Source organism: Oncorhynchus nerka, linkage group LG14 (assembly GCF_034236695.1).
Source record: "Oncorhynchus nerka isolate Pitt River linkage group LG14, Oner_Uvic_2.0, whole genome shotgun sequence".
Taxonomy (NCBI): Eukaryota; Metazoa; Chordata; class Actinopteri; order Salmoniformes; family Salmonidae; genus Oncorhynchus; species Oncorhynchus nerka.
In genome coordinates, this window is record NC_088409.1 from 43,408,634 (window position 1) to 43,421,947 (window position 13,314).

Here is a 13,314-nt window from a genome sequence, read left to right on the forward strand (position 1 = left end):
AAGCAAAGAGAACCAACAGTCCATCATTACTTTAAGACGTGACGGTAAGTCAATACGGAACATTTGAACATTTCTTCAAGTGCAGTCGCAAAAACCATCAGGCACTATGATGAAACCGGCTCTCATGAGGACTGCCACAGGAATGGAAGACTCCTCTGCTGCAGAGGATAAGATAAGTTCATCAGGGTTAACTGCACCTCAGAACTTGCAGCCCAAATAAATGTTTCACAGAGTTCAAGTAACAGACACATCTTAACATCAACTGTTCAGAGGAGACTACTTGAACCAGGCCTTCATGGTCGATTGCTGCAAAGAAACCACTACTATATGACACCAATAAGAAAAAGATACTTTCTTTGGCCAAGAAACACGAGCAATGGACATTAGACCGGTGGAAATCTGTCCTTTGGTCTGATGAGTCCAAATTTGAGATTTTTGTTTCCAACTGCCGTGTCTGGTACTGTACTTACTCTGACACTTCAACACATATATACACACACACATATGCACACTCACACATAATACGTACACACATTTGCCACACACACTTACACACTCTATCCTGTTGCCTAGTCACTTTACACCTACCTATATGTGCATATCTACCTCAATTTCCTCGTACCCCTGCACATCGCCTCGGAACTGGTACGCAATGTATATATCCAAGCTATCATTGCTCATTTTGTATTTATTTCTCATGTTAATATTTTTCTCATGTTAATATTTTTTCTATAATCATTTTAATTGTTTTATTGTATTCTGAATTGAAGGGAAGGGCTCGTAAGTAAGACTTTCACAGTTAGTCTACACCTGTTGTTTACGAAGCGTATGACAATTTAAAATTTATTTGGTTAGATTTGTATTAGATGAGAGGAATGTATAGAAAACCACACATAGACCACTATGAATTCACATTTGAAAATGCTGAAACATGCTATAGTGTTTGTGTACTAATTAATTAGACATACGCTATACGCACCAGTGGAGTCTCTTCAGAGGAAGGAGAGGACCATCCTCCTCAGTGAATTTCAGAAAATGTTTAATAGTGGAACATTAAAGTTGTTATTTTTAGATAAAAGTTTACTAAATATATTCACGTCACCAAATAATTGATTAAAACACTGTTTGAGAATGAAGGCCTACAGTAGCCTCAACAGCACTCTCTGGGGTAGCACCATGGTATAGCCGGAGGACAGCTAGTTTCCATCCTCCTCTGTACATTGACTTCAATACAAAACCTAGGAGGCTCATGGTTTTTAGCCCCTTCCAAAGATGACAACTTCTGGAGGACGTTCTCCAACATATCAGAGCTCTTGCAGCATAAACTGACATGTCCACCCAATCAAAGGATCAGAGAATAAGTATAGTACTGAATCTATAAGCTACAGCTAGCACTGCAGTGCATACAATGTGGTGAGTAGTTGACACAGAGAGAGAATGACAATAGTTGACCAGTTAACAAAATAATTTTGTCAAAAATGAAGGAAAAGCAAGAGAGTAATATATATTTTTCCCACTTTCACTTACTTAGCTAGTGAATACAGCTAGCTAGTTTAGCCTACTCAAACACCCGTGTCAAACAGAGAGGAATGCTATGTTAGTTAGCTGGCTATGGCTATCCAACACTGGATTGATTTATTGTCACCGGGCCCATCGGTGTAACTACTAAACTGCTTGCTGTACTGCATGATTGTAGTGGGTTTCTAACACGTTAGTTCTAGTAGCTACGTTGACTATGACGTTAGCTAATATGGTGACACAACGATGTAGGCTGTGTATAGGGGTTAGTGATTATGGTATGAAGGTTTAACTTGGAAATATTATTTTGCCTGGTCACAATGAAGTCCGCAAGCAAAGGAAAAAGTTGAGAGGAAGAGAGTGCGTAGGTGCGAGATAGAATCATACAATGAGCAAAGTGATCATGCCGTTTGTATGTGGCGGATATGAAAGTGAACCGTGTTTGCTGGTGATCAGGGGTGTATTCATTTCGCCGATTCTTAAACGGAAGCAAATGGAACAACATTTGAATAAAAATACCTGAATTTGTCCATTAGAAACTCTAGTTTGAAACTGTTTGGACTTATGATTACACCCTCGATCACCTAGATGCATGCAAGAGTGTGCAAGGTGGTATTGAATGTGTCACTTTCTGTCACCTTGATTAAACAAAATGTTCTCTCGGCCTGTGTGCACCTATATTGTAAACTAGTATTCATAGTCTAAGTTGTAGCAACCTTCATGATGGCTATAGGGAATATTTGATTATCATGTAGTAGCCTAAACCTATTGATATTACATTGAGCTGGGTGAATGGAATATGAATGACAGTCATTCAATATGCTGCCTGCACCAGAAGATGGAGCTCACCACAATGCATTGTCAAGGACAATGTGATACTGTATTTCTGATTTAAATGATCCTCTCTCAATGAAGTCTGCACAGTCTAGACTGGCCTTAATACAGTGATTAATACAAAAAAAAATTATTACTCAAACACCTGTGTTGAAGTTCCTTCTGACGGGATGAAGTGGATGAACTGTGAGTGGGATACCCTGTCTGGAGCTGAACACAGCTTTGGTTGACAAAGTCTTGAAAAGAGGCCATTTTGTACACTTTGTTGTTGTGGTGGTGGTTAATTTCCTTACTATCAAATGAGGAGAGACAAACTTATCACCCAAGTCAGAGTTATACTTAAACTAAAACTTTAACCACTTATAAATAAGGGAGCAGGTCAATACAACACACACATATAAAGTGAATAGATTAAGTGCTCTACGATAATGATGGCTGGTCGACGAATCACCCTCAGATGATTCGTTGAGAGCCCCGAGACAAAAGTAGAAAGGTATTTTATAGCGAAGATACACCCCTTTCAACCTACATGACGAACAACAGATATATAGAATGGGTCACAAGGTTAAGATCTGTATGAAAGATACCTAGAATACATAGCAGTCAGTATCTGCTGTGTCAACAGTTTTCGTTGTATAGAGAGTCTGGCCCTCCGACTCCAAACTAGAACCATCTCTCCCTGGTACGGTAAAGAACAGAAACATTAACTCGTGCTCTGGAATGCTCTTTAGGTTTTATCACCCAAAAGACATGGTAAATCTCCTGTCAGTGTTATCTCCCAGAGGTACATCCTCAGTAGAACACACACACACAATAGTTAAGAATACTCTACTCTGTTGCATAAAACAACCATTTGATGCAATAAAAGTATTATAACATAATCTTGCAATTTTTCCACCATATTGTAAAGAGGATATAACACAGCATATATTTGTGAAAAGATGACTTTAATTCTTAATTGTAAGCTAAATGTAAGATCTCTTGTCTTAGAAGATACAAAAATGTTTTTTACTATGTTCACAGTCAAATGAATGATATCAAGCTAAAGATAAAACTGATTTGCAAGAGGGATGAGATTTCAGAAACATTCACAGATAGTTATTTGACTCCAGTTTCCTCTGCAAACTGGCACCTAACCAGATGTGCAACATTGTAGCAATACTGTAGAGTGATATAGTCCTTCAACATCATTCATGAATCCTTACTCAACCTCAGGTTTCCTTCTTAATAGTGCAATACAACTTTTATTGTTGTTGCTCTGGAGAAGCAGAGGCAAATCAACTCCCTACTATTTCACAAACTGTCAATAACCTACTTACGACTTCTTGTTAAACTTCCCATCCTCAAACTTGACTATCCTCCCTCCTTCAGTCTCCACCTCCTTTTGCTCCCAAGTCTCCACTTTCCCATTCCTTTGCTCATAACGGCGGATACGCACCCCGCCTGTTGTTGCGAGTGGGCATGGGAGATCCCTCGACGCCTCTTTGTAGAGAAGCTGTTTCATGACATTTTGATTGGGTTGATGGAACCAGAGTATTACCATGGTCTACCTTTTGGAAGGGGAGTTGGTGAGTTCTTGACCTCAGGCTTTGGCAAGGCTGCTCGCTCCCATCTTGACGGGGAAGATGAACGCTGTACGGGTTGTGGTTGCAGTGTCGCCTTGACCTCAAACTTCAACTCAGTCTTTGGCAAGGCTGCACGCTCCCATCTCGATGGAGAAGGTGCTCGCACAGGAGCTCGCACTAGCGTCTTGACCTCAGGCTTTGGAGAAGCTGTACGCTCCCATCTCGATGGAGAAGGTGCTCGCACAGGAGCTCGCACTAGCGTCTTGACCTCAGGCTTTGGAGAAGCTGTACGCTCCCATCTCGATGGAGAAGGTGCTCGCACAGGAGCCCGCACCTGCGTCTTGACCTCAGGCTTTGGAGAAGCTGTACGCTCCCATCTCGATGGAGAAGGCGCTCGCACAGGAGCTTGCCCTAGCGTCTTGGCCTCGGCCTTTGGAGAAGCTGTACGCTCCCATCTCGATGGAGAAGGCGCTCGCGCAGGAGGCCCCACTAGCGTCTTGGCCTCAGACCTTGGTAAAGCATTGCGCTCAAATCTCGATGGAGATGGTGAACGCTGTACAGGAGCTTGAGGACGTGGCAAGGTGACTTTTACCTGAGTGTGAGGAAAGGGTGTCAGAAGATGTCCTCTTTTTTCCCCCCCGGTGTTGCCGCCACCGCTATCTATCCCTGCCCTTTGTATCTCCGGCATGATTCCGGCCATGGTGGCCCGCACTGTGGGGTCTCTCTGCACCATCCTACAGACAGCGTTACAGTACTGCTGGCCTTGGAGACTGAGGATCTCCTGGATCTTAGTTGGACAGACACTGGGGGTGTACAGCCTGACTCTGGCATAAAGTTCGGTAATGATTTTACCCATAGCCCACACATCCGAGCGCTGATCTCTCTGGCCCCTCCTCTGCAGGACCTCAGGTGGAGAGTAGGCCTCATTGCCCATATCCATGGCAGAATTTAGGCCATTGCGGAAGAATTTGGCAAGTCCCATATCAATGATCACAGCTCTGTGAGAATCATGCTCTACCTGGAAGAGATCATTTGAGAGGGGTGGAGAAATATAGTTTTATATCTAGTCTATTTATTTACAGTGATAATGTGATAGTGATAAATAACAGATGGACAACTGCTTCTAAAGTCTTGCATCATTAATAACGAACATCAGAACAACAAAAACAACTTTATTGCCTTTCTCACCATGATGTTCTCGGGCTTGAGGTCCTGATGGACGATATCTTTGCTGTGTAGGTGAAGCAGTCCTTCACACATGCCTGTGATGATGGTGGCCTTTATAGATGGAGTCAACTGTGGGGAATAAAGGCTTTGATTATCAACCGATGAGCTAACTTGCAAATAGAAATGTTTTAATAAAGTTGGGAAGGCCCCCTGAAAATCCTGTAGGCATAGATACTTGTTAAATCAGATATTTCAGACAAACATTTTGCTATGTGAACTTTCATCAACACTGTCACATGTGTGTTTGGTGGCAGCAGTGGGATCCATAGGCCTACCTGTATTTTAGATTTTTGTGATTTGAAGATGGTTGTCTCCAGTTCCTCTCCAAAGATGAACTCCATGGGGATGATCCACTTAGAGTCCTTGAGTGTTGGATTACCCAGAAGCTTCACTATGTTAGGATGAATTGCCTTTCTGGTGTCCCAGGTCACAGAGGGGGTGTGAAAGAAAACGGAGAGAAAGGTTTATGAGAGGCATTGGACTACAGCAAAACCAAGCACTTCTGTAATGCACTTTTCATCAGCACCCTCATCAACACCATCTCTGACGTCATCACCTTTTAGCAACATACCATGATAGCACAGTGTCTGTCACACTCACTTGTATACTTGACACTCTCTCTCCAGGTCTCTCCTATTGATTAAGTGTTGTGGCACCTTCTTGATTGCAGCCCAGGTGTCATTGTACTTCTCCTGGTATACCTTCCCAAAGCTGCCAGCAGCAAGAGTTTTGGTGGAGTACGCCATCTAGGGGTTTGGTGGGGAGTGGGCAGTGAGGTCAAGATCCAATAGAAATGTTAAACATTGTGACCAAAAACAACAAAAGCATTCACCTCTGCATAACATTTTATCGTATTACTATTGTTAGGGTAAGTAGCGGTAAGTACACCCTACAGAGTCACTTCTCTCAAAGTTACAAAGGGAGAATTCCAAACAGAAAATGATAATGAAGTGGGAGAGAAGGGTGTGCATGTTGACTACAAATTAATGCAAATTGTGCTGAAACTGTAGAACAGAGGAATTCTACGGACAGTTTATCATATAGTAAGGTGGAAAATCTGTTGAAAATCATACTGGTATTCTAATCCATAAAAAAACAACCAACTCTGAGGCATTCCTAAATCCCTGTTAGCACTATTTATGCCAGCACAGTCAAATGTTGTCAAACTCTACATGGGAACAAAAAAGTCACATGCTGTGTTATGTGTCGTTGGCATAGTAGCAATACAGTGCCTTTGGAAAGTATTCAGACCCCTTGACTTTTTCCACATTTTGTTACATTACAGCCTTATTCTAAAATGGATTAAACAAATACAAAATCCTCAGCAATCTACACACAATACCCCATACTGACAAAGTGAAAACAGGTTTGGAGAAATCTTTGCAAATGTATAAAAAATAAATACCTTATTTACATAAGTATTCAGACCCTTTGCTATGAGACTTGAAATTGAGCTCAGGTGCATCCTGTTTTCATCAATCATCCTTGAGATGTTTCTACAACTTGATTGGAGTCCACCTGTGGTAAATTCAATTGATTGGACATGATTTGGAAAGGTACACACCTGACTATAAGTTGGCATTGCATGTCAGAGCAAAAACCAAGCCATGAGGTCAAAGGAATTGTCCGTAGAACTCAGAGACAGGCATGTTTTGAGTCACAGTTCTGTGGAAGGGTACCAAAACATTCCTAAAGCATTGAAGGTCCCAAAGAACACAGTGGCCTCCATCATTCTTAAATGGAAGACGTTTGGAACCACCAAGACTCGCCGCCCGGCCAAACTGAGCAACTGGGGGAGAAGGGCCTTGGTCAGAGAGGTGACCAAGAACCTGATGGTCACTCTGACAGAGCTCCAGAGTTCCTCTGTGGAGATGGGAGAACCTTCCAGAAGGACAACCATCTCTGCAACAGGCCTTTATGGTAGAGTGGCCAGACGGAGGCCACTCCTCAGAAAAAGGAACTTGACAGCCCGCATGGAGTTTGCCAAAAGGCAACCTAAAGACTCTCAGACCATGAGAAACAAGATTTTCTGGTCTGATGAAACCATGATTGAACTCTTTGGCCTGAATGCCAAGCAAGGAAACCTGGCACCATCCCTACAGTGAAGCATGATGGTGGTAGCATCATGCTGTGGGGATGTTATTCAAGGGCAGGGACTGGGTGACTAGTCAGGATCGAGGGAAAGATGAACAGAGCAAAGTAAAGAGAGATCCTTGATGAAAACCTACTCCAGAGCACTCAGGACCTCAGACAGGGGTGAAGGTTCACTTTCCAACAGAACAATGACCCTAAGCACGCAGCCAAGACAATGCAAGAATGGTTTCGGTACAACTCGCTGAATGTCCTTGAGTGGTCCAACCAGAACCCGGACTTGAACCTGATCGAACATCTCTGGAGAGACCTAAAAATAGCTGTGCAGCAACACTCTGCATACAACCTGACAGAGCCTGAGAGGATCTGCAGAGAAGAATGGGAAAAATTCCCCAAATACAGGTGTGCCAAGCTTGTAGCGTCATACCCAAGAATACTCAAGGCTGTAATCGCTGCCAAACGTGCTTCAACAAAGTACTGACTAAAGGGTCTGAATACTTACACTACCATTCAAAATGTTGGGGTCAATTAGAAATGTCCTTGTTTTTGAAAGAAAAGCTGCATTTTTTGTCCATTGAAATAACACTAAGTTGACCAGAAATACAGTGTAGACATTGTTAATGTTGTAAATGACTATTGTAGCTGGAAACAGCTGATTTTCTATTTTCTATATCTACATAGGTGTGCAGAGGCCCATTATCAGCATCCATCACTCCTGTGTTCCAATGGCACCTTGTGTTAGCTAATCCAAGTTTAGCATTTTAAAAGGCTAATTGATCATTAGAAAACCCTTTTTCAATTATGTTAGCATAGCTGAAAACTGTTGTCCTGATTAAAGAAGCAATAAAACTGGCCTTCTTTAGACTAGTTGAGTATCTGGAGCATCAGCATTTGTGGGGTCGATTACAGGATCAAAATGTCCAGAAACAAATAACTTTCTTCTGAAACTCATCAGTCTATTCTTGTTCTGACAAATGAAGGCTATTCCATGCGAGAAATTGCCAAGAAACTGAAGATCTCGTACAATGATGTGTCCTACTCCCTTCACAGAACAGCGCAAACTGGCTCTAACCAGAATAGAAAGAGGAGTGGGAGGCCCCTGTGCACAACTGAGCAAGAGGACAAGTACATTAGAGTATCTAGTTTGAGAAACAGATGATTCACAAGTCCCCAACTGGCAGCTTCATTAAATAGTACACGCAAAACACCAGTCTCAACGTCAACAGTGAAGAGGCGACTCCGGGATGCTGACCTTCTATTATTTGTGGCTGAATGGCAGCAAGTCCACGCAGCAATGTTTCAACATCTAGTGGAAAGCCTTCCCAGAAGAGTGGAGGTTGTTATAGCAGCAAAGGGGGTACTAACTCCATGTTAATGCCCATGATTTTGGAACCTTTCAGTGACCATTTGTGGCCTGCCATCAGATATAATGTGGCCCCTACTTCTGTTCTCAACACTACAATGATTTTTTTTTAAATCATGTTGGGAATGACAACATATTACAATAATGAATTCAGAGCTTATGCTACAGTATTCAAACAAAGAGGTAATTGTTCAACTATGAACATGCAGAATCTGAAAATGCCATTTATTTCCCGCAATGTGCAGTTTTCCTAACATTAGCTTTTACAGAAATGGCCACATTTGGCAAATTACATTGACACCTCTAAAATAGAGCAATAACTTGTTCAACCCTCTTTACATGACATACATTTCATTCAGTGGAGGCTGCTGAGGGGAAGACGGCTCATAATAATGGCTTGAACGGAGTGAATGGAATGACATGTGTTTGATGTACTTGATACCCTTCCCCCATTCCACTTCAGCCATTACCACAAACCTGTCCTCCCCAATTAAGATGCCACTAACCTGAGTTCATTGGATACTGATACAACACACAAAATCTCATTTGTTCTATTTTACAAAAGCAACGTTGATTAACTTCATGCTTGTTATACATGGGAAATAAATATCCTAAACCTAACCAGCTAGACAGTGTTATCCGCATGCTAAAACTGGGGAGAGAGGGAGGAGAGAATTCACTTTCTGTTTCGTCTGCTGTTGGCTTGATAGCGTTCACGCAAATGTTTTTCCACATGTTATTGCTGAAATAAGATTGTAATTGTGTCAATATGTTGTGAATATTTTGGAGGAAAAACCCCCCAGCCGTTTTCCATAACTAAGTGAAATGAAGTGCCACATGGTGTGTACCAGGTTACCATGTACAGTAGGCTACAGGCAATATGTTCCTCTACTGTGTGAGTCATAACAATTACCATTTTTATATGCGGGTCGCATAAACTGTAAACTAATAAATCATTTTTCAAGTAGGAACCCATTTATTTTAGTTAAATTAATATACAGCACCAACTACATTAATGTCAGATAAGGTCCATTATCTGCTACCCGGAATTTAAGATCAAATCCTATTAAATTATCCTTATCTCTGTCAGTTTAGTTCAGGTATGGCTGCTGTCTTGCTGTGTCAGGTGTAAACATAAAATTACACAGCTGGGTGTTTTTTTTTTTTTACCTCTCCTCTGTGCGACCACTAAAGTAATCATGCTCCTTTCTCGGGAAATGACAGAGAATGTGGTCAGTCTGTCATACACAGAGAAAGTGTGCGAGGCATATACTATTGTTGCAGTGGCGATTTTAGCATGTAAATCTTGGTGGGGCAAACTCCCCAAAATCATTTTAGATGGATGCCAGCAAAGCCACTACACAACTAAACAATACATTAATTGGACTATAACGGTGACAAACGGTGCCCACATTGTTAGGGCCTACATAAAGATGTCCTAACTGCAGTCCCAACACCTTATCACCGCTACACATGGCTATCAGCGGAGCCTTGACTGGCAGAGAAACAGTTCATTCAACCTCATTCACTGCTTTTTTTAAAAACATACCTGATATGGATGACTTGCAATATGGTTTCTACTGACAATTGAGATGTACACGCTATGGCATAAGGGGATGAAGAGTGGATAAGAGGCCGTCTGTAATTTCGATTAAGACATTAATGAGCGAGCCTGGCCAGACGTTGTCAATATAACTATTTGTTCAGCACTTTTGAAATGTACAGCACCAGATTTCAGAACATGAACCATTCTTACAGTATTATCCCTGTACACCAAGTCAGAACCGTAGGATAAATAAAGGGGGCATATAAGCAGACAATGAAAGCTCTTACAATGTTCAATGATAACATTTATCAAAAAACAGGTTAAAGGCTACATGTGCACCACCAAGTCAGAACATTAGGCTAAATTATGAGGGGAACAGGGACCAAATTATTAGGGTGAGGCACATGGGCTACTAACAGCTTACTACACAACATACACTTAGTATTACTTTCTTAGCTACAGTATACATATCTCCCTGGCATATAACATAATTTATGTAGCAGATTACAAGACATTTTTTAATTTACGTTCTTGTGCTAACTTGAAGTGGAAGGTGGCACGGCGGTCCTTCGTGGGTAAATTTTGTCATAAACTTTGTCATCAAAGTCTGGCATTCTATGGATTTCAAGACAACTGGAGAAAAAATGTTGAATCATGCCGTTAGTGATCTTCAGGTTGAAACTTGAGTTCCCGACTTGGAAATCCGAGTTGGATGACCATTCAAAACTAATTTTCTCAGTCGGAGCCCATTTTTTCAGAGTTCCCAGTTGTCTTGATCTCTGGATTGACAGCATAGCCAATGTTGACTGTTTATCCTTTTAAGCTTGGAAAATAAGCCATTAAACCCAGACTTGGACCACACATCCACTCCACTGAATAGAAGGCTAGTGATTGCTTTGCAATGCTTGCCGTTAGCTACTGATTCCTTCCAAACTACTCAATGTTGAATTTGCGATTTCAAAGTTGTTGTGTAATGTTTATGTCAAATGGCCAATAAGCACCGATACGTTTTATCTATAATGTCTCTTCATAATTGATACATAATGATAGCTTTGAAAGTATGATGTTGACATGATCAGTCCAAAGCTACTGTAGATATAACGGGATTTGATGTAATTTTATCTGGCCAATGACCTTATAAGAATATTTTGAAGATAAATACACCATGCAGAGGATGAGAGGACTAAAACTAGAGTACTAATGGTCAATAGGGAATTGTAAATAGGAGTTGGGTTTCAGTTCAACAGCTGTTTAGAATCTGTGGCATGCCACTCCTGAACGCTACGTGTGCGACGTTCTGTACATTGAGTCTGGGGCAGGATACTTGTTATTTGGCTATTGTCCCAGTTGTACTGCAAGGACTTCTGATTGGTCAACCCCAGGCTAGGGTGGTGGGGGGGTGGGGGGTTATAAATGGCATCCTGTTCCTTTGTTCTGTGGAGAAAAGCTGAGGACAAGGGAGACTGAACATCTATCACTCAACATAACATCTATGATTTGTCCTTCTCAAATAAACCTATTTTTCTCCGTTTGTGTTATTGAAGAATAACATCAACTGCTAACAACCTTGACCTTTCTTGGATAGCCACTTATAATATAACTCTATGGCAGCACCCAAGGGGCTTGAATTTTCCAGCTCTCCCCGTAGATTTTGCGGTAACGTAGTGTACCCATGAGTGACAGAACACTGAGCCAATCACGACGCAACTAGAGAACATTACCAACCCGTACTCGCCTTATTTTCCGCTAGCTGCCCCACCACCACTGAAAGCACTGAGCTAAGCTGAAACACCTGCATTTTGGAGCTGCCTTACTCAAGAAAGCAAAAAAGAGACCATGTTTGTATGTGGCTTTATTAACTCAGTGATTTTTATTTTTTTACATTGTTTGCAAACTGATATGTGACATGGATTAATGCCAAAATAACATGCAAAACAGGTAATTTTGCTAAACAGGTGGGGCTCAAAACAGATGGTCCTCTGCGGTAAGTACACCCTACAGAGTCAATTATCACAAAGTTACAAAGACAAAGAGAGAATTCCAAACAAAAGATGATAATGAAGTGGGTGAGAAGGGTGTGTCTGTTGACTACAAACTAAAGCAAACAGTGTTGCAACTGTAGATCAGAAGAATTACACATACAGTTTCACACATAGTAAGGTGGACGTTCTGTTGAAAATCTAACCTGGTATTCTAAACCATTCAAAACCAACCAACTCTAATTGAGGAATTCCCAGATCCCTGATAGTACAGTACCCTATTTATGCCAGCACAGTCAAATGTTGACAAACTACAAAGTCACAAAAAAGTCACATGCTGTGTTGTGAGTCAACCATTTGTCATTCATTGGCATAGTGTCACGTTCATTATAATGATTGGACCAAGGCGCAGCATGCTTAGAGTTCCACATATTTTAATAAACGGAAACCGAAACTCAAGCAAAAACAATAAAGCACAAACAAAATGTGAAGCTACTGGTGTGCACACAGGCAACTAACTGTAGACAAGATCCCACAAACACAATGAGGAGAATGGCTACCTAAATATGATCCCCAATCAGAGACGATAAACAGCTGTCTCTGATTGGGAACCATACCAGGCCAACATAAAACATGAATCACCTAGATGACCCACCTTAGTCAATATCACGCCCCAACCAACAGAGAATAAACAGCTCTCTATGGTCAGGGCGTGACACATAGTATCAATATAGATTAGACACAGAGACACAGAAAGATACAGAGCAATAGTCACAGCAAGAAAAAGCAAGAGTAAGAATTCGAAATGTAAAAGTCAGAGATGATGAATAGGAGCAAAGCTGTCTGAGGGAGAGACATTAGTATATCAAGAGAGGTAGATACCTTTCAGTGACCATTCGTGGCCTGCCATCAGACATAATTGGTCCCCTAATTCCCAATACTCAAATTATATGAAAATATTTGATGTTGGGAATGACAACACATTAGAATAATAAACACTGCCTCTAACAAAGAATATTTCTAGTTTAAACCCATGTGGCTATATTAGTTAAATTAATATACAGCACCAGATGTCCATTATCTGCTACCTGGACTTTAAGATAAAATTCTATTAAAATATCCTTACCTCAACCTCTGTCAGTTTAGTTCAGGAACGGCTGCTGTCTTGGTGCGTCAGGTTTAAACATAAGA

At 41.3% G+C, this 13,314-nt stretch overlaps 1 pseudogene; it reads right to left on the reverse strand.

Annotated features, from left to right (window-relative positions):
• Positions 1-3,280: 3,280 nt before the first annotated feature.
• LOC115141168 (serine/threonine-protein kinase Nek8-like) lies at positions 3,281-13,313 on the reverse strand (annotated as a pseudogene).
• Between the last annotated feature and the right edge of the window lies 1 nt (position 13,314).